Source organism: Ambystoma mexicanum, chromosome 12 (genome assembly GCF_040938575.1).
Source record: "Ambystoma mexicanum isolate Mex_15411 chromosome 12, UKY_AmexF1_1, whole genome shotgun sequence".
NCBI lineage: Eukaryota > Metazoa > Chordata > Amphibia > Caudata > Ambystomatidae > Ambystoma > Ambystoma mexicanum.
In genome coordinates, this window is record NC_090936.1 from 143,051,792 (window position 1) to 143,074,174 (window position 22,383).

Genomic DNA, 22,383 nt, shown 5'->3' on the forward strand with positions numbered 1-22,383 from the left:
ACAGGCTGTGCCACACAGAGCTTCTCCAGTCTTGACAGGTGTCAGCTGAGCTGTGGGTTTGGCCACTGGGGGAGCTCGAGAGTCCGATTCGCGAATCGGGACTGCAGCAGTGCCCGGGTTGCACAACTCCGGGTCTTGTGGGCGGGGCTCCAGGAGTTCCGTGTTGTTGGAGCTCCATGCGGCGTGGACCTGCGCCATGATCTCAATAGGCACTGCGGTCCCTGCCAGTGCCTGTGGACCTCCCGGGCACAGCGAGGGCTCAGTCGGGGGGATAGGACCACTGAGCCTGCTGGCCGGGGGCTCGCCCACGTCCCAGGAGCGCCCTGGCTTGCGAGGATTATCCGCGTGGCCTCTCCATCCGAGGTAGGTGGAGTTTCCCTTATGGCTTGAAGATTTGTTTTGTTGGCCGATGTTGTCGGCGATGCTGGGGCAGTCTCGCGCTCTTGGGCTCTCTCAGGTTGGGGCAGGTCCCTCGCAGTCAGTCCTCTGACTGGCTGCATTGGGCTGCCTCCACCAGAAAGGTCGAGCCGAGCGTTCTGGGCTGCCCCAGTTTTGGTTTCATTTCCTCCCGTTCAATTGGCCTTTTGTGCGGCTCGGGGGCTCGGAGCAGGGTCCGGGGTGGGTTCACCCCTTGCATTTGGGGTGTCACATTGGGTGGCTGAGGTATCTACCAGCGTTTGCGCACCTTTTTTGGCAGTTTTCTGGTGGTTCTGCGCCGGTTTCACAGGGCAGGATTGTGCGCCTGCGATGTTGCTGAGGCTGTTTCCTGGCAGTGTGGGGTTTGTGGCAAAAAAGCCTTGTGGTCTTAGCTTTGTAGATTGTTTTGCTGATAATGAGGGGCATGAAGGCAGCTGTTTTTGGCGTGAGCTTCTCAGTTGCCTTTTCTCGTCTTCTTCTACCTCGTTTGATGTTTTTGCCGGGTGGTATTGTTGGCCATCTTGTTCTGATGCCATGTCCTTACCAGTCCTGACAGGGACTGCAGAGACTGCACTCGACTCTGCCACAACTCCACGGCCGCTCAGCGGTTCAGGTGGGTTTAAGAAATCTCCCACTAGCAGAAATTGAAGATAGACTCTGCAACTTGAGAGCGCTGAATGGAGTCTGTACTGCAGAGACTGCACTCGACTCTGACACGACTTGATGTTTTGTTGTTGCAGGAACAAAGTGATAGGGCGGAGCGACCTACATTTCTGGACTGTAGTGGTGGCCCGATATTGATAGATTTGGAGAGCTGAGCCCTGGTAGGTTAGATTGCCCTGTGTGTACCCTGCTGCCATTATCTCTTGTTTCGTGGTGTAGAAATGGGCCCGGGTGTTTACGTCTGGTGGGGCATTTAGTGATGGGCCTCCCCGGTGGCGCAATCTGTGCGTGCGGTCCAATAATAGCAGTGATTTGTCCATGTCAGGCAGGAGGGCTTGGACGAAATCTCCTATGTATTCTGAAAGTGCCTGATCAGAGATGGAGGATAGCACTCCCTTAATACGTCAGTTATTCCTACAAGCTCTGTTCTCCATGTCCTCTTGTTTCGATTCCAGGGATTCACTCTTTTTATCCATTGAAAGTATTCTTCATTGTAGGTCAGCTAGCACTGTAGAGTGATCCAGGACTTGGTCTTCTGATTCCCCCAGCCTCTGCTCTGCCTCCACTACCTTCTGGTCCAGACGGTCCAGCCTGGTTGAAATTTCGGCCATACAATTTCAGAACTCTGCCTTGATATCCATGGCAAAGGCCTGCATATCTTCTTTTGTTGCCAACTGGGCTGCTGAGTGGTGCGGGGATGGAGGAACTGCCTTCCCCGCCTCCGCTCTGTTCCCCTTCTCTGCTGGCATCAGCAATGTGGAAATATCCATGTTTTTCTGGCCTCTTGGATGCCTAGACATATTGTTCCGTGGACACGGTCTCCCTTCCTCATTAAAAGTAGCTTGCAACATTAAGGTCAAGTGAGAAGGCTTTTGTGATGTACAGTGCCCTCCTGCTTTCAGCTTAGTACCGGGAGTCCATCCGACACGACTCCCTGTGTGCTCCTCCCCCCACTCCACGTCTCACAACCTCCGTTGACTTCCCGCTCTACGGCGCTGCCACCCCTGTGGAGCTGGGGGCTATTAATGACCTCTACCTGGATAGCGCTGTCCCGCCCTGGGCTCATACCTCCCTGCTTCCCTCCTCAGCCGGGTATGCAAGGAGGTGCAGTCACTCACTTGTCAGGCTGCCAGGTTGCTGCTTGGGCTCACGTCCTCCCTCTCTGCATCGGCTGGATTGCAGGCAGCTCCTGGTGCACGGGGCGAGAACTCCCACTCTCTGGTTAAGTCAAACGGCTTCACCTCTGCAAACTGGCCGGGTGATTGCTGGCCGGGAGTGATTGTAAAGCAGCACGGCCATCTTGGGGATGCTCCGTTGGCAACGGGGTGACTTGGTTCCCGGGCTCTCGCCTGCTGCATAGCTCACGTCGAGGATCCCTGCTTCATTGCCTTAATTTCCAATGATTGCAGCACATCTTTCTTCCTTCTCCAAGGTCGGCAGCAGGAAAATCAGCATTTTATTCAGCTTCAGACCCGGGCGTCACGCAGAGGCCCTCTGCAGCACGACCACATCGCTGGCACTGCTAGCCATGCCCCCATTGTTATTGTGTTTTGATGCCCATGATCCGGGTGCCAAAGGAGCTCCTGAAAGCAAATTGCAGTGTCCAAACAGGATGTTTGAAGTCGGCTCCTCCTCCTCAATGAGCAGTTGTTCCTCTCAAACTGCAAGCGGTGAGCGGCAATATTCAACAGGGGCAGACGAATAACCACCCAGCACCTAAGACCCTGTCCACACTCTGCCCCTTCTCCGCTGTGAGCAGAGGTTTTATGGTGAAAGATGCTGCCTCCAATGGAAAGTAGAAAGTGGAGAAACACTTATGCAGTCTGTCCCCTGCACCTAACACTCTGTCCACACTCCGCACATGCTCCGCTGTGAATGGAGGTTTTGTGGTGAAAGATGTTGCCTCCAATTGAAAGTAGAAAGTGGAGAAAGACTGGTGTGCAGTCTGTCTCCTGCACCTAACACTCTGGCCATCTGCTCCCAATGATTTTCTAAAAGAAAAAGACACACATTTGTCAGTGCTGAGCTTCATTTTAACAAATGGCTACTGGGAATTGTAGTCTTTGCGAACTTCAATTGATGCTGAGGAGTCATCAGGTTAGATTTACCTTAGCAAAGCAGTCGTTTTGCAGTCTGCCTATTTGGGATTACTTTAAACTGAGTAACACTAGGCATCAGTGTAGCTCCAACATTATTTGCGCTATCTGTAATTGTGATTCTTAAGAGGTGTATATATCCACTTGTGTTTCAAAACCCAGAGTCCAGGAAAGTACCTTCCTGTCAGGGCGTGTGTATCTCATAGTAAACACGAGTTCTGACGTGGTCTCTTCAGTGTTCAACAACTCCCAGAGAACATGGGAATCTGCTCACAAAGAACAAGGCCCATGAATCCAGTGTCACTCACATAATCTAGCCATGGTGCCCACACCTGCACTAGGCGTGAGAAAAATCAACGGCGCATATGCATTCATGGGGTATAAATCACCATGTGCAGTTAAATGTAAGGGGTTAATTACAAACAAGCCAGGTTCATTATCGATTCTTCCATGTTGTTCTCGGAGACAAAGGGAGTCTAGCCTGGCCTGCCAGAGACTGCATGACTGTTTCCTCCCCCAGCACCCAAGCCCCTCCCTTGCATTTTCTTACCCTAGACCCCAGCCTCTATTGAGAGCTGAGTAATTAAACAGCAAAGCGTCTCAGTTTCTGCAGCACTGCAGGGGAACTCCTCCCTGTAATAAGCTCCAATTACTGACCACGACTGCAGTTGATGAAGGATTATCCTCTCGCTGAGTTACGGCAAGCTCCAGAGTATAATCTTCAATTAGTTCAATTCATGTAGCGCACTAGCAGGCCAGCCACTACGTTTCCCACGATTTATACAAACAGCCTTTCTTTGACACCCCCACAACACTGCACAGATGGTCCCGGGACTGTCTGTTGCAGAGTTCAGTGCATCTGGCCCCTGCACCCACCCAATGCAGGCAGCAAAACAAAGAGGCGAACAGTCAGCGCTCCACAGTGCTTACTTGTTTCAGTAATAGAAGGCCGTTGAAGGCGAAAAGAAATACCCAAGAAGTCAGAAAACAGGTGGGTCAACAGAAAGCCCACCTTTAAACCTACCGTTTAAATTAATGCTTTCATTCACACCGTGGGTGTACTTAACACCTTCACTGTAAACCTGTCCAGGAATTAGGCAGATAATAATCGAATGCTAGAACAATTTACACCATTCAATATGCTGTGGATGTATGTATTTCAACATATTTTGACATATTTTGAAAGTGTCACACATTTGTGCACGAGCCAGGTGTTCTCCCAAATGAACTGTTTCATTTCTCTAGGCTGCTCATACATTTGCAGCCCATGTTCTCAGGGACTCCATGCAGTGGAGTGTATATTTTCAAAAGACGTTTATTTTGAACGTGGAGGCATTTAAACTGTGGCCTGATGTGAGTACACAAAGTGTCATCTTTCCAGGCACAAAGCACCAATAGTCATTTCCGGTTCTGAGTTGCTTTTCTGAAGTAATTTACTCTGTAATTTATTGTCCTCCACCCATATCCCCGTTCTCCCCACTACTAGCCCAACCCTCCATACCCCCTAAACCTTAGAAATATATACATCTACTTCCTCAAGCAGGGGATTTTTGGTGAAGGAAATTACCATTAAGTAATTTACTTCAGCAGAACAACGGCATACGTTTAGAACAGAATGAGAAAACTGAAATCCAAGTATGTGGTCACCTGATTTACCAGAAGACACTGCCATCTCAAGATCCCCATGCATCCAGCATTAAATTGCTCACTAACTTAACATTCTCCAAATCTCTCTTGGAAACACAACCCAGCTCCAACACTTTAGGATTTGTCCGTCCCTCCCTTTTACAGAACTATGGTCTAGCTAACCGGCTTGACAAGAACCCATGCTACCACAAAATGTTCTTGCCTATCTGCATCCCTCCCTACCTGTGTTTGTAGCATCTATGTCCCGCTTTCCCATCCTCTTATCTTCCCCTCGTTCATATTCTTTCCTTCAACAGACTACGGTTTGTATGCCCCCGGCAAGAGCAAGGTACAACATTCTATGGAGCAGCTTGGTTTCTCCGAAACCTCTATGGTGATGATTTGGCACAGTATGATATATCTTCTGCAACCTCTGCAACACTCTCTCTCTCTCTATCCTTCCCTCTGGCCCAACCCACTCTGCCGGACACACCTTGGATGCTCTCATCTCAACAGACATTCCTCTCTCTTACCCTCTCACTAACCCTCTCGCCTGGTCTGACCATTCTCTCCTCTCTTCCCAGCTTGACCTCCCCAGTCCTCTGACTCCTCCGCCTGCACTGCCAGTCTATTTCATCGTCATTCGACCGTCGAAGCGTGTGTCAGTTGCTGCATTTGCCTCTTCCTTCATCCCTCTGCTGCCCCCTTCATTAGACTCTCCTTCTGGCTATGTTCTAGCTAACCTCCATCTCTCTATCTCTAACACCCTGGACATCCTTGCCCCTGTCACGAGGATCCGCATTAAGCCCGCCTCCAAATGCAACTCTTGGTATGACTCTGACTTGGGCACTTTGAAATGCAAGTGCAACGCTGCAGAGCGGAAGTGGCAGGCATCGAGCTCATCCTCAGACGAACTGGATTGATGCCTACTCTAAAGGCAATACCGTCTCTCCATCTGCTCCATCAAGAGGGCTCATGTACGATTATGCAATTCTGGAGCCACCAATAAATAAAAAATTTCTGTTGTTCTACCTTCTGATTCCCATGCCCTCCCTGACATCTTGTCTTGTGGCACCTGGAAACACCTGTGTATAGGCGCCATACAAATGTCCAATAAATAAATAAAATATAAAAGCTTATTAACATAACTGTACCTGGCTTGTGTTCAGTGCATGTGTTTTAATGGATGTCTATGTCATGGGTTCTCCCTTAATTTCACTCTGTACCTATAGTGACAGTGCACTGTTGCTCCTGTCCTAGGTTTGTGCTATATAGAACACAAATACAAACAAAAATATGTTTATGTTTACATTGGGCCTCAATACGAGTATGGAGTGCAGGAGAAAAGTGGCAGTAACAGATTAACCGAGTAATACAGTAAGAGTAATACTCTTACTGTACCACTATGGTGTTGGAGGGAAAACCTCCAGCACTCGACTGGAGGTGTTTCCTCTGGATTGTGGAGGATTAGCTGCATGTGAATTATCAGTAAATAATTCGAACTCCAATGAGGTTACATTGTATCCCAAAATGGTAACTAACGCTGTGACCCCATCACTCGCACTTTGGCAGTTATCCCCAAAACATTTGCAGAAACAATATACAAGCTTATCCAAATTTTCTGTGAAAATGCGGCCAGACTCGTAATGAGGCAACATGTTTATTATTTCCTTTTCTTGCTCAAACCCTCAAACCTCTGTCCTATTCAGAGATGTCAGGTTGCACCATGCCCTGGTGGTTTTCATTGCATTCTGTTGCATTATTTTTCCTTTCCTGTTATAAATTCAGGACTAAACAGAATAATGAAAAGAGAGCAAGGATTGGGAAAGGCAATAAGTCTAGCGTTATAGAGGTGAAAGTCTTTATTGATGAGTCACTATAGTTGGTGGATTTAGTTGTTTGTGCATGGTTGACTGTTTAAGTGTGTGGATAAGTGTGTGTGTTCACTAAATATTCTCTAGACTATATTTTCTCCACGGACTGACCTGTGGGGTACGAAAAATATAGGTTTCAATCCTTCTTCTTACTGTGCGTGGTAAAATGAGGATAGCCCTCTGAAAATCATCTGACCCATCTCTACAGAGACTGTGTTCAATTCCAGGTATCTTTACTGTTGTTTATTCAAACTGTGGGTGTGGTCTTCAAGTGAGGAGGAACACTACACTCTCAGGTCTTGAGCCTTTCTTGTATGGAGATGTTATATAGATAGTACCCCATCCAGTATTGTTGTATTGCTGCCAAATCCTGGAACGCACTACCCACTGATATCAGAGCTGAAATCTCACTCCCTGCTTTCTGTAGGAAACTCAAGATCTCACTCCTCGCACAGTAAAATTTAACTATCTCTGAATCATTCCTGTAAATATGTAAATATGTACAATGTCGCTTTGCATGTAATCTTATGTATGATCATGTATATGTAACTAAGCTATGTTTGTAACAAGCGCCACAATGCCCTTGGAAATACAAATCTGAATAAAATAAAATAAATAAAAAAATACCCGTTGAGGAAGATCACGAGGCGCTGGGGACAGGGGAGTCTTCAAGCTAATATTGATGCAAGTATTATGTTTTCTTTTGTCACTGTGGACACTTTTGAGTTGTTCTTCATGGATGGAGTCTTTTGACTTATAGTTGTCCTGCACCTGGCTTAGAAGGGCTGGTTGTACTCTTATAAACCCTTAATTAATCTGAGAGTATCCTTTTGCGTCCTGGGAATTGCTATCTTGTGCTTTCACTGCAACATTCTGACCCTCCCTCAATTTGGGGTAACCTTGGCTGTGGTTGCCAGCTCCTGCCTAGGCTCTGCACAGATCTATAGTTTTATGATTTCAATATTTTGATTTCTTGTGAGGCCTTGAGGCCTTTCATTTAATTAGAAGGATACTGTGACTTCCAGGAAGGCCGTGCTCAGATACGAACGCTTGTGCAGACTGAACGGCCAGCCTGAGACAAAGGGGGCTATCGTGGAGCCCTCTGCGGGGTCTGCGTGACTCTTTGCCCAAATGAGGTGGTGATGGCTGTATGTGTGCACGGATGTTGTGTGCCGGGGTGACTAGGCTCCGCGGCAGTGCTTAGATCATCAGAGAATGAGGGACTGGGAGTCCAGCGTCGGGAATTGAGTGTGGAGCGGGAGCACATGGGAACATCCATGGTGGCACAGGCGGCCCGGCCCTGCGTTACAACGGGCTGCTTGGACTTGCAAGTGCAGAGGAGCTGGTCTGGAGCCAGGCGAGAGCATGAAGCAGTCAGCCAGCGGGAGGTCGGCCCTCACTGGGTAGTTGGACCTGTCGGGTGATGAGTACGTAGACCGCAGCAAGCAATGACGCAGATAGGAGATGGAGATGGTAGCATGTGCAGAAGAGGCCCAGAGGACTGTGCATACACAGAGGCAGATTGGGCACACTATCGTGGTGTTGTGTGATGTGAGGTTTTACACTGGACCCTGGTAAACAACAGAGGACTGCACCCACCAGTTATAGAGAGAGTGGTTGTCCCGCTGACCTGTGGGGGAGTGGGCACCCGGCACAGTCTGTGTGTGGTAGTCCCTGGCCTTTGGGGGAGCAGAGCTGAGGAGAACGGGCTTGGTGCAGCCAAAAGGTATCTTCGTGTTGTGGAAGTGGCAGTCGTACTAAGTGAGACCCTCTCCCTGTGACTTCTTGACTAGCCTGCTGGGTGGTGCCAGGAAAGGGAAAGTGCTGCAATTTGGACGGTGGTCGGTGCTGGATGGCCCTAGTGCAGCCCCCCTTCCAATCACATCCGCCTAGTCAGCATTGGAGAGATGTGTGTCAAATGGCTTTGGCGAAGTCCAGTAAGAAAGCTAAGGCTGAGGAGGCAGACATTTTCTCGGCGCATGGTAGACAACACAGCCAGGAAAAGGTGGCGACCCTCTGATGGCTGCATAGGGAAGGATAGAGAAGTCAATGTCGTGGCTCGAAACCAAATTTGACAAAATGAGTGAGAAGGTGGCCCGGTTGGAAACAAGAACCATGACGTTAGAGCAGAGAGCAAACGAAATGGACCAACAGGGTGCCCAAATGTTTCCCTTGGCGCAGTGTGCCAGGTTTAATATAGAAGCTGTGACTAGGGGGAACCTGGCAATGCAGTCTTGACTGGAATACTTGGAAAATGTGCCACATGTGACACAACTGCGGATCATCTGTATCCGATTGGGAGCGGAAGGGGATGATCCCATTGGTTTATTGCCAGCTGGCACCCAGAGGCGCTGGACTTTGAGGCGGAAGTGGACCCATGTTATGTGCACAAATGCTATCGCATTAAGTTCCCCACTGCTAGCCTGTCCCCAAACATATCTGTGGGTCTGACGCTCTTAGTCAGGTTTGTGGAAGCTTGAGACAGCGAGAGGGTTTTCAAGGCTGTGGTATCCAAGAAGTCTTTGACATTCCAGGGGCATAAAGTCCATGTCTTTCCTGACCAGACACCAGCGACCGAAAAGAAAAGGAAGAGGATAAACATCATAAAGAAATCTTTTTTTGTTTTTGGCGCGATGGGTCAAGGCGGGACACCTTAAGCCAGCTAAACTAAGGGTTTCATGGAATGATGTTGAATACATCTTTTGGGATGTCAAGAGTGCTGAGAAGCTACTGGCAACTGTACCTGCAAAACCATCATCTCGTCAGGACAAGGAATGAGGTGGGCTCGGGCTGGGATCTTTTCCCCTCAATTCTGTATGAGGTAAGATGCTCCTTGGTTTTCTGCACAGTGGCATTGGCTGAGAGTCAGATGTTCTGGAGCATGCCCTTGATAAGGTTGAGAGTGATGTGCTTCTCTGCTTACCAACTGGTGGCGTTATGGCAGCATTTCTACTTTCCACATAGACTTGTGAAGTAATAGCTGTATGAGTCGAGCAAACTCTTTTCCCTTGAAACACAGCCAGAACATTCTGCAGTGACTGCATGAGAGTTGTTTGTAATGGATTATCTGTATCCTCTGGTGGCTCCGAGTGTGATTGCCAAGGGGAACTATCTTCCTTGGGGCCTGTGGTCTTTTATGTCTGAAAGGTCTTCCTGAAGTATGATGTCAGTAGCTCAGTCATCTCCTTTATTTGGCAGAGGTTTATTTTGTTGATTCCATATGTCTGTGGAGTAGCGTGAGCCTGTTGCTTGTCTCTTGCCATGGACATTTGATGGTCTGTCAGCAAACTGCCCTGCACTGTTGACCAGTGAGGCATAGGCGAGCGCTTACTCATGGACGTTGCCTTTCCTGTGGACTTTGCCATACCCGTCAATGGGTGGTACAGTGATAACTGTTTACTCATGGACGATGCCTTTTCGCTGGAAGGAGGCTTACACGTCGATGACCGTTCCCTGGTTGATGAGGGTTTCCCTGTCAATGGTTTACTGGTCTTTGTGGGGGACTTGGGCGTCTATGATGTCTTGTCATGATGATTCGACAACGATGCAGCCGTCAACAAATCCGTCGAAGATGCCTGTGCCAGCAATTCAGTAGCCATAGACGGTGCCATGGACAATTTGCTTGTGGATGACCCTTGAGCCGCCAAAGTCCCTGTCATGGACAAGCTTGTGGACAATGTCTTGTCCATCTTAGTTGTGGCTTTGCTTGTTGGCTGATGAGCTTCCGGCGAAGAGGAGTCGCATAACGTGGATTTAAGGCACTTCTCAGTACTAGATGGGCCCACTTTCTCCATTTAACATCTGAACCTGGTCCTAGGAGGCGGAGCTCTGCCCCTTTCCACAGAGGAAACTGTCCTTTTCACTGGAGCATGCTTCTCAGGGGTTTTGCACAGATAGGCTGAGGCTATCTTGATAGATTCCCCATCTGAGGAGTGGCACTTGTTTTCTTCCAAATAAAGAGGTCTCCTGTGTGTGATGAGTCCTTTGGTGTTGTAACTTCTCCCCAGGAGGAGGACCCTTCACATGGGGCCAGGTAGGTGAGACCGCTACCCGATAATCCCCCTCGGGTGGTACTCAGCGGGAGGATCCCATCTGAGGGGACACCGTACTGGGGAGAAGGGAAGACTATCAGTGGAGAACACAGTATGTTAAACACCCCACCCATACACCCAACAACATGGATATGGCCCAGGCACCGCGACCCTCTATGTCTCCTCTTTCTTCTGATAGTTACCTCATACATAGTAGCCCTGTCTATCAGGTAGACTATACTCTGACAAGAAAGAGTGTGGTAAGAGTGAGCATGGATGACTCCAAAAGTACTGACATTAGGAAGAGTGGGGCAATGAAAAGCCCTACACGGAATCAAGACAAAGAGGCTAGCTATCCAAGACTCAGCAGTCAATCTGCCATAAAAACTGATGAAGGACTCTCCTCAGTGTCAGTCCTGCCCCAGAAGGGCATTGAGCTGGGGAGCGAAGCAGCACAGAGAGGACGCACTGCAGACCGGAACGCCGGAAGAGGTATGGCAGGGTATGAGAAGGCAGAGAAGAGCCAAGACTTACACAAAGGCTGGGGAAACCCACGAGTGGTCCAGGCCGGACCGGACGTGCAAGGAGAAACCAGCCTGGCGCAGCCGCTGAAAGCTGAGAGCAGACCACGAGAGCCCAGTGGAAGCCAGAGAAGCTTATCAGTGTTGCCAAGGACTGGAACCCTTGTGGACCAAGTTGGAAGGTACATAGAGGGTGACCAGGAAGGGACTGGTATACCCCAGAGGCTGTGGTTGGGAGGAAGTGCAGAACCATCATCCTCGTCCCAGTGGGACCAAGCAAAGAGATCAAATAACGACCTATTTGTTGAGAGAACACCCCAGAGAGACCAGAGAGAGGCCTGACAGGATAGTGTACCAGGCCTGATTAAAAGACACTACAAAACTACGAAGGGTGTCTGGGACCCGAATATTGTGATACTTAGAGAATTCTATATGCAAGAGAATGCCTGTCAGGACAGTGAAACAGGCCTAGTCAAAAGACACTATAAGCCTAAGAAGGGGGCCTGGGACTCAAGTATTGAGAAGTTGAGAGAGTTGTGCATGCCAGATAACGCCTGGCAAGATATTGCACCAGGCTTCAGTAAGAGACATTACAAAGCTGATAAGGCGGTCTGGAACCCTCATAATGGAAAGAGAAGACCAAATGGTGATAAAGGTATCCTTTGGCAAAAGACAGTAGAACAAAAAAAGAGAAAATATTCTCTGACCAAAGTCACGAGAAGAACAGGGGAAGAGGAAGAAATCTTTTGGCACAAGTTATGAGAAGACCAGATGAAGAAAGATATATCCTTTGGTAGAAATCCAGACAATATTGATACTATTGAAAGAAAGCCTAGGAAAAGTTGGGGAAGGGAGATGCCATTCCAATCCTGTTTTTGGAACTATAAGCAAATAGCCTGAGAAGGTTTAGGAATCTCCTCCCCAGCTGTGTGGAACAAAACAGAAAAGCCAAGTGGCGTCCAGGGGAAGAAGGATATTTCCCTATCATCCTTCCGAATTTTGTTTTTGGAACTATAAGCACATCACCTGAGAAGGTCTGGGGAAGAGAGACCTCCTCCCTATCTGTGTGGAACAATTCAGAAAAGCGTAGTGATGGCCAGCAAGAGAAGGATAGTCCGCCATCATTCACAAACTGCCAAAAATGTATCCCAAAGGAGGCATCCACCCTTTTGGAGTCAGGGTATAGCCTACTTTATAGTTTTCTTTTGCAGTGTAAGGGACGGAAATAGGTTTGGGACATAGAATAGTAGACTATTTGTTTTTGACTGACATTCTGACACCATACTTAATTGTTAGAGGCAGGGAAACCCTTCTTAGTTATAGGTACAGCTAAGGGTCTTCCTTATTTTCTGTTAAATAAAAGTTTGTAAAAAACAAGGGAGGTCCTGGGAGTCCCTCTGCTAGACATTAGTCCCGGTTACGAAAGACTTACCCAGAGTGTTTATCTCACTATCTTTCACAGAGGAGAAATATCCAAAACATATCGGTCTTTGTCCAGAAATTCTCCTCTTAAAAAGAGTACCAACATCAACCCCAGACACATGTTTCGGTCTGGTTGGACGACATAGTAGGGTGGAGCTGAGCTAAGAATAGTGAGCAAGGGGTCCACGTCTGGATTCCCCTAGTAACTTAGAGTGATACGCAAAGTTACTTAAATATGCAAAAAACAAGGGTGGTCCTGGGAGTCCCTCTGCTGGAAATTAGTCCTGGTTACGAGAGACTTACTCAGAGTCTTTAGCTCACTATCTTTCACAGTGGAAAAACCCAACCTACTCCTCACTGATGAGGCCCAACTAGTCCGAAACATGGTTGGGGATGCTTGTGGTCTCATGCAGAAGGGATGTGACATAGCAGTTTGGGCTGGACTGTCCTTTTGGGGTGGGGCCAAGCATGATTTGCATATGGTCTTTCCCCTTCTGTAATGGCTTGGCAGGTGATGAACGGTGGTCTGGAGGGTTACCCAGAGCAATGCCAGAGGTTAAGATTCATTCTAAACCTTCCAGCCATCACATCTTTGTTTTTGTTTTTGCTAAATACATGTTTGTGCCAACAAACATGCCAGCCTTGAGTCCAGCATCTACTTCTGCACCCTTACATATGGTGTTAGAGATGGGATGAAGCCAAATTGATATAAACTGGGGAACCCCAGGACTTTATGAATCTAAACATTAGCTCAGATTGGCCACTCGACCTACAATCCAACCCCACTGGGAACAAGAGTCAATACAAATCTTAGATTAAGCCAATATAGTCCCTGTAATCAAGAGAATACCCAAGAATACTTTTACCCTTTGAACCTTGAAGCTGGATACATTTTACAGACCGAGGTAGGGAATCGCCTTCCATCCTTTGACTTCCTTAGCCATTTTCCCTACTCAGAAAAGTGTAGAAGGGAACGGTTGTCAGCTTCTCTGTCCTTACGGCCATTGGGTTCCCAATAGGGACAAGGCTATAATCTACCTGGACCTTCACATGATTGTTCCTAAACTTTATATCATGTATGTGATTCCACTTTCACAACATCAACTAAAATAGGATCTGAGGGTAATACCTATTTTTCTATGTGGGGAGGAATTAAGATTAGTTCTATTAAACTATTTTTCAGAAGAGGTCACAATTAAAAGATGAGATTTGGTGGGCTATTTGGTATATGATCTCCTTTGAGAGCCCATCATGCAGGAAGGTTGGGGAGATGGACCTAAAAAGTCTAAAGAAAACCCATGATAAGGAAGGGACCACAGAATTTTTCTTTAGTAACTCCAAACTGGTGACAGATTGCCTTGACTGCCTTTGAGTATAATCAGACTGAACCCAGGTCCTTATATGCAGATGTGACCACACCCAGTTCCCGAACAGCTTGCGAAATCCATTTCCCAGCGGAAATAAAAAGATGCGACGCTCTAGAGGCTACTGCCTTATTGTCGTCACCTCAAGATGATAGCTTAGGGGGCTCCGGGAAGAGGGTGAATCCTCTAACAGAAGAGATAATATGGGGACTGGAGAATGTAAAACCTTAGAATAGGAGTTACAACTGACTACACAAGAATTTGGAAGAGAACACTCTTGGATTCCAGGGAATGGTAATTTGTGTTGTCCAGGGGAGGACCCCTTTTAAGGGTATTCCGAAGATCCCTGGGAAAGTTCCTCACCTAAGATCCAAAGAGATGGAGGAGAACTTGAAGTGGCCCTGGTTCCCACCTCCATGTCTACCCCACAATGAGGGATGATTAATTTGGGAGCAGAAGTAGAGGACCCCTCTCGGCTACAATTCACTACATCGTTGTTGATCTTTCACATTTAAACCAACCCAGATGAGGTAAATTTAAAGAGAAATAAAGGGAGAGGTTTTTGTCCCCTGAACAAACGCCTCTATCCAACCCTGAAAAAGAAAGTGAAGTCTTAGCCTGGAAAACCATATGTTGTTTGTGTGGAGAGAGGGGACATTTTATCAAGTCCTCTCCACAGGATACTTCGATTCCTTTAGGGAGACCCAGGGAAGAGAATCCCATCAAGACACAAAACCAGAAGACACAAAAACACCTGATTGTCTCCATCCTATATACCAAGGCAGATGAGATCCCCTAGAAACAGACCCAAGAGAAGAAGGAACAAAGGTAGTTTCTGCCGAAGGAATAAAAGCCAGAAGAACAAATGCAAAAACCAGTACCTTTGTATGGGAGGCAACCAAGATGACATATATGCAGTCCCCGTTGTCATTAAGAATATAACATTTCTAGCCCAGTTAGACAAGGGAGTAAGGGATGTGCCATTCGGCCAGAAATGATACCTCTGGGACGCGTGACAACCCTGAAAAAAAAGGTCCTATGTGTCCATGGACACATGAAGAAATACACCCTCATTAACCTACAAGCCATCATCTTATGGGAAGAAATACAAATACCAGTAGCAGTGATTCCCAAACTACCAGCCCACTGATCATAGGTAGAAGTTTACCTCAGTTCTCTAAATGGGTGTCCCAAATCGTTCAAACTGACATTAACGCAGGGTCTATCAATGATCCCCAGATCAATTTAGTGACCTTTAAACAACTTGGGTCATTACAGAGAAGGTCCCAAATAAATATTCCCCTTTTGTTACTTGGGAAGAAGAGGGACTTTGTGTGCACCTTCCTGTCTGGGATTGGAAAAAGGTACTAGGAAAAATCCATCAAACTTATATTCCACCAGAGCCAAAACCGATGGGGGATCCTTTGTCTTTAGGGGAAGGGTGTGTGACAAGTCCTTTGGTGTCGTCACTTCTCAGCGGGAGGGGGACCCTTGACATGTAGCCAGGGAGATGAGGCTGCTACCCGCTAGTCCCCCTAGGGGTCCTACTCAATATTGCCACTATTGAAAGAGTCTAGGAAAGGCTTGGAAAAAGGGAGACTGTTCTCAGTTTTGTTTTTGGATCTATAAGCAAATCGCCTGCAAACTTCTGGGGACCTCTTGCCCATCTGTGTGGAACAAAACAGAAAAGCCCAGTGGCAGCCAGGGGAAGATGAATATTCCCCCATCATCCTTCCCTATCTTGTTTTTGGAACTACAAGTAAATTGCCTAAGTAGGTCTGGGGAAGAGAGACCCCCTCTATTAAAATCTATGAAAGATTCAATGCTTGAGAAATGAAGGATATCCTTAATGGCTGGTCGCCCAGTTTCTTCAATAAAATATGATCCGTCCCATTATTCAAGACCATCACCATCCATCAATCTGTCTTTTTGTGGGTCGGGTTATATTGCAACTTATTAGCTATGAGTGTCTGTAATTTGTTTTTTAATTCTCTGTTTATTGATGACTATTGGGAAGTCTGATTTGTATAATTTATTCTTAAAGAAAATGACAGTGAACATTTGCTAACCTTAAACAAAAGGAGCATGTTCCTTTATATTTTGGTTTTGATAGTCTCTATATGCAATAAAGATGGAGTACAAATGAGTTCTCCAGTTGAGCTCATAAAGTGCCAACATGGAATCCGCATAGTGCCAAGTCTACATCTGGAAAAATATTGCCCCACAACGGGTTCTCAAACGTGTATTTTTGGTGGATGTTCCTTTTCACAAGATGCTGTAGCTCTTTGCTGCATGTTTGGTTTTTAGGGCCGTCATTTTGATTAAATGTATGTAATACCCCTCAAAACATAGCTGTGTGATAAAGGGATTGATGTCAAATACGGTGTGCAGTCATAATGTCGACATCAATAATGTCGACAGTCAAAATGTCGACAAATTAATGTCGAAAAACAATAATGTCGACAAACAAAAATGTCGACATTATTCGATATTTTTTCGACATTAATTTAGTGTATGCATAAATAAATAAATAAATATATATATGATGTGTTGAGTATGAGGGGTGGTTGGGGGGGTGTGGGGGGGTGGCAGGGGGGTGTTGGGTGAGGGGGGGTTGGGGGGGGACCCCCCCCATAGTAAATACAGTTTTTATTTATTTAATTATTGAATAAATAAATAAATAAATAAATAAATAAATAAATAAATAATTGGTATGTGTTGAGTATGAGGGGTGAAAGGGTGGTTGGGGGGGTGTGGGGGGGCGGCAGGGGGGTGTTGGGTGAGGGGGGGTTGGGGGGGGACCCCCCCATAGTAAATGATCCTTTTTTAGGTTATTTATTTATTGAATAAATAAATAAATAAATAAATAAATAATTGGTATGTGTTGAGTATGAGGGGTGAAAGGGTGGTTGGGGGGTGTGGGGGGGTGGCAGGGGGGTGTTGGGTGAGGTGTTGATAGTTTTAAGGGTTTATAGTCATAATGTCAAAAAAAAAAATGTCGACATTTTTTTTTCGAAAAAATGACTTTTTACATTATAAGTATAGGATGTCGACATTATTATTTTCGACATTTTTTTTCGACATTTTTGTCTGTCGACATTTTTTTTTCGACATTATGACTATAAACCGTCAAATACCTAGAATATGTGATGCTATTTTGAAATTGTCAGTTTATGTTCCTGCTTTACCTTAAATTCATGTTTACTTAGTTTCATTTCAACTGGTCACTTTTTTGGATAAAACAAACACTCATCCCAAACAAAGTTCCCTAATAGTGATCTTGTAATAGTCTCAAATGCTTAGTGCTTGTTTTCTTATAAGAAGGGTCTTTTTACTTGCCCATCATCGTGTCAATCTCTTTAATTTGACACTGCTTGGCACAGACGGGAGGGGATCCACATGGAGAATGTCCTGTGGGTGGTGAATGTGAGCACAGTTCATCCCTTAGATTTCTTCCTCCATTAGGCTCTCTCACTCACCTACCTACAACTGTTTCTGCCAACTTACAATAATGACTATTAGCCATAGGGAACATGAGCCAGGATAGACTATTGATCCTGAGACATAGGTTTATAGGCAGTTGTATGCCAGCAGGAGTGTTCGCCATTTAGTGGATTAAACAGTCCCACCAACAAAGGAAGCATCTGAGCACTGGCAGCAAACTGGGATAGAAGAAACAGAGGCAATGATTTGCTAACTGGGCCTATTGTTATTTGACCCGGATTAATGAAATCTGCCACACTATACTAAATGAGTTTAATTTTCTTGTATTCTGTTGTTGTCATGGGCCCTTAAAAGGTTCAGCCATTACTTGCTCAGGGTCAGTGCATGGAGAGGACACTTGGAAAACCAGATTTCAGAGATGGATTCGGAGGAGAAGGCAAGGTATAAACCCACATTTTCCAACAAATGTGAGGCTAGAGGATGCTTTCCCTTCCAATCACGATATTTCACAAGTTTCACAGTTTGAAATATCACTGGAACACTTCTAGAAGGTCATAGAAAGCCCCTCTTTAAGAAGCACGTGCCACATGTTTCAGGAAGGTCAGGAAGGTCTGATGTGAGGTCATAGTCGGGGAGCCGAACCTCTGGTGACAAAGGCAGCTGCCACGGGGCGGGTGCGCTGGGTTTTTAGGGCACTGCCACCACTACTGATGCACGCTGGGCACCTGGCTCTCCCGGCCCCTGCGACGGTGCTAATCGGGGTCTGACCATAGGGGGATAAAGGAAACAGGGACCTTGTGTCAGCCCCATCTGTGCCCCGGATAGGGGCCCTGGGCCGATTAATGTTTAAGCGACCCTCAGACGGGCCTAGCCCCGTGAAGACCCCAGGTCCACAAGGTGTGTTCGAAGTGTTGATGATAAATGTGTCCAGCAATTCACACTAATTCTTGCAGCTAGCTGTGTTCTTCATCGAAGCTCGAACCAAGTGATCCATCGCCAACAGTCACAGGCAACATTTTTTCCAGAATTCAGCCCGAACCTGCTGGTGCAGGAGAGTCTGGCGGGAAGCCGTACCGCCTGTCCTGCCCATGCATGAGACGGCCTGGCACCCCATATAGCTTTCCTACTTGGAAGTTGGCCAAGACCACTGGGGTTCAGCGGCAGTAAGACAGGGCTCCCCACAGTGACAGAGGCAGGCTGCTGTGCCGTCGGCCCACCCTGCCAATCGCTTGTCCTCTGACTGTGACCTCCTGCCCCCTTCTAGGGGGATGCAGAGGAGGGCTGGAGCCAACAGGGGGGTTTCAAGTTGGAGTGCTAGAACCTTCAAACCCCAGCCCAGCCGCATCAGGGTTGAGCTCCAGGTACCTGGACATGAGTGAAGGTCACCCCTGCACCGGTGAGCCTGGCAATCGGTCACCCACAGAAGTGGGTGGCAGGAACCTCAATGCCCGCCGATCAAGTAGGCCCAGCTGTGCCATGGCTCAGAACTTGCCCTGCATGCCGGGCCCCCATCTTCCTTGGGATGTGTCCTTTGAGAACAGCCAGGTTTCACTCGGCTCCCGGCTGCCCCAACTCGGGACTTCCCTTCCGACTGGGGGTTTTCCCTCTGGCTGCTCCGCTGTTAGTGATCCTTTCACAGGTTCACCTACAGAAACTTTGTTCTGACTTTTACTTCCTTTAGATGGTAAAGTTTGATCATCTTCTAGGCAGTCCTCCAGGGACGATGCAGACCCCGGCGGAGCTGATCCAAGGACCTCACTAAACCATCCAATCGGTAGCAGTGACAAGCGGTATCTGCAAAGGGCTGGGACTTAATCAACACAAGCTTATGACCTGCACTTACTAGGAATTCCTTGTTCATGGCAAATAATTGCAATCCCCAGTCTTTATCATGAGTGAGGTTCAGCGGGTAACCCGCACCTGTTGGTGAAGTGTAGATGCACGCTGAATATGTATTTACTATTTCTACTGCTCTGTAGTTTAATATGTCTTTCTTTGGTTCACTGGTGAAGTTCATATCCAAAGTTCCATTCACTCTGGAGTTCAACATATATTGGGTTCATTTGTATTGTTGAAGTTTTATTCACTTCAAAGTTTGATATGTATTATATTGATTTTAATTCAAAGTAATGTTCACTTGTAGGTTCAACATATATAGTTTTACTTGTATTAAAGTTTCATTCATTTCTGGCATTGGCACGTGGTGGGTTTATTTGAATTTTAAAGCTCCATTCACTTGTAAACTTCATAGGTAACACTTATGTTTATTTGTTAAGTTTTCCTTCAATTCAGTATTCAATAAAGATATATTTGTTTAAGGCTTTCATTCGATTCGAACTTCAATTAATTGTGAAGATACTTATTAAAGCTTTCATTCAGTTTATCTTGCTGTTTCATATCGTTATAGATTGCCTTTTATTCAGTAGTTAATCAGAATTTGGATCGGAGACCATCAAAAACGTGTTTTATCATGCACGCGACCACTCCCATACAAAGTATTCCTCAGCGTAAGTTCAAAACACTTGCATACTGAGTTTCCTCTTTCATAGAAACTCACCGGTTGCTTCTTTGGGTTTCCCCTGGAGTGCAGATCGCTCGGTCTTCTCTTCTCCGTCTCAGGACTCCACCTCCTGCCCCTCAGGCACTCCTGTGTCAGCTTTTGTCCCCAGGAGAACGAACACTCGAACACCAGAAAAAGGGACAGCCTATCTGCACGGCTCCCTTTTCAACATTCGCTGGGTTCCACAGAGCCCCAGCTCCTGGGCTGCACATCCATGAACCGGCAGCATGCCGCACATGGACAGCGCCCCGCTGCTTCTGTTGGCCTCTCTGCTGCTGCTGCTTCACCATCACTGCCACTGCCTTGCCGTCACCACCTTGCATTTGATTGGACCTCCTTGTAATCACCTGCAGCACTTTAAAAGGCTGCAGCTGTGAATGTGCAATCTGGCCTGCCTGACAATCATTAAGATGTCATGCCTGACCTGCACAACTCTTAGCAGGCCTCTTCCTCGTCCCAGTACCAAAGTGGTAAAAGCACCTAGTCTTAATTACTCCTAGTTGCCCCGTCCTCTTCCCAGTACTGAGGAAGTCAGGGGAGTTGACTCAAAGTAACCCATAAAGGTGGGGGAAGGGTTGGGTTGGTCATTAGTAGGAAAAGGGGGATACCATGTTTCGCCTAAGGGCATCCCACTTGCAATCCCCAAAAACCCTTCACCCAGGTGATCCCCCCTCGCTTGTCCACCCCCAGGGTCAGGATCCAAAAGCAATGGTCTTTCCCTGGCCACCTGCTCAGAGGATCCATGAGGAATAAGAGTGAGAATAGCCTCAGGTTTCTCACACTGCATATTGGCAAGGGGATATTTAAAGAATGGGGCATGGCAATAGTGTATGATGTATTATGTTATGAAACTTATATACTATGCAAAATCATCACTGTGGCATATGGTAAAAAGGAGAGATGTATTCCCAGACAATGTACTAACATGTATTCATTTTTAATACAATATATGTTTAAAGTGTATGTCAGAATGACTTGCAGTACTGATAATTTGCAGACAGATGATTACACATGTAAATGCTCAAGACTCTACGGTCAGGGTTTTTCATCTGCTGCTCAGACAGCCCAGAACTTCCTCCCTGTTGTTAATCACATTGCTGCTGCCTGCAATAGTACACATCACAAGGTTCTTGAAAACGTGTTTAAGCTTCGGATATTAGGTGACACTCTGGCGCCCTCAATAAGTCGAAACTATTTGCATAGAGATACAGATAGGGAGGTGATGAGATGTGAACATGGGTGCACAAGAGGGTAGTGTTTTTTTATCCACCCATTTACCGCCCATGGCCATGCTAATCCATAGGGCCATTCCCACCCACTACCCATCCTCCCCATACAAAACACGCAGCAATGGGATCTCGTTGAACAAGCTCCATCGCTCAGCAATATCAAATTATTTGCTGGTGTGCGGCTGTCAACATTACCGTTAATTAGTCTTCTGAAAGATAAATTGATTAATTGTACATTGGCTCCTGGTGTAATAAAAAATATTTATCAAAGTAGGCCTTTAGCCTATTTATTCATGAGCAATGCCTTCCTACAACCAGTTTAAATTCAAATATCTTCACCGCTCATTTAATGCGACAGACTGTTTGCTACTGTTTAATGATACAGTATTAATAATGAATGGACAGCTGTGGAAATCCTATTAATGTTATCTGCCAGCACATACTAGCACAAAAGTAGCAATTTAGGAACATCCGTGTTAACTGCTTGCAACATGTTCATCCCACACGTGTCTTCTTTGTACATGTAGCTCCTGGCTCTTTGTCTTTACCGGGCATCACGTTATCTCTGAGCAATGTTTTCCTACACCTAGATGACATCTAATAACATGTCCAGTGATCATTTAGTGGGACATACTGCTTCACTGCATGACTTTTAGTTTTGCCTCTCTAGAAAAAGTTGAATGTCCCGACATACTGTCTCCCTTCCTCTTTTACTGATAATTCAATGTTTTTTCATAAATAATATATATCCAGAGTTCAGTCAAGGAGAGAAGTAGCAACTTAAGACCACCTGTGTTAACTGCTTTTGACATGTTCATCACTTACACTTCCTATTAGTGCATACAGCTCATGTTATTGCTGTATCCCCAGCACACATATGGATTTCATTGTTCCTTTTCCTTATTTTACAAGGTTGTCATTTATTAGAGAGGAACTACTTAGCAAGTGACAAACGTACAAAGTGCCCCCCCTTTGGGTCAGCCTTTGCTTTTAAGCAACACCCCATTTGTATTCTGGGACTTGTAGTTTAGCTGTTCCCATAATACGTATGTGCTTCCCCAAAGTGTTGGCAAAAAAGCTAGTACTGGCTCAAGCCGTCACATGACACTGGACCACTGGCTGGTCATTGACAATAT

At 46.5% G+C, this 22,383-nt stretch overlaps 1 non-coding gene across 1 annotated transcript; it reads right to left on the minus strand.

Moving 5' to 3' along the window:
- Positions 1-18,309: 18,309 nt before the first annotated feature.
- LOC138514884 (5.8S ribosomal RNA) lies at positions 18,310-18,463 on the minus strand. Its single transcript, XR_011282007.1, has one exon. It is a non-coding gene; the product is annotated as a 5.8S ribosomal RNA (ribosomal RNA).
- Positions 18,464-22,383: the final 3,920 nt, after the last annotated feature.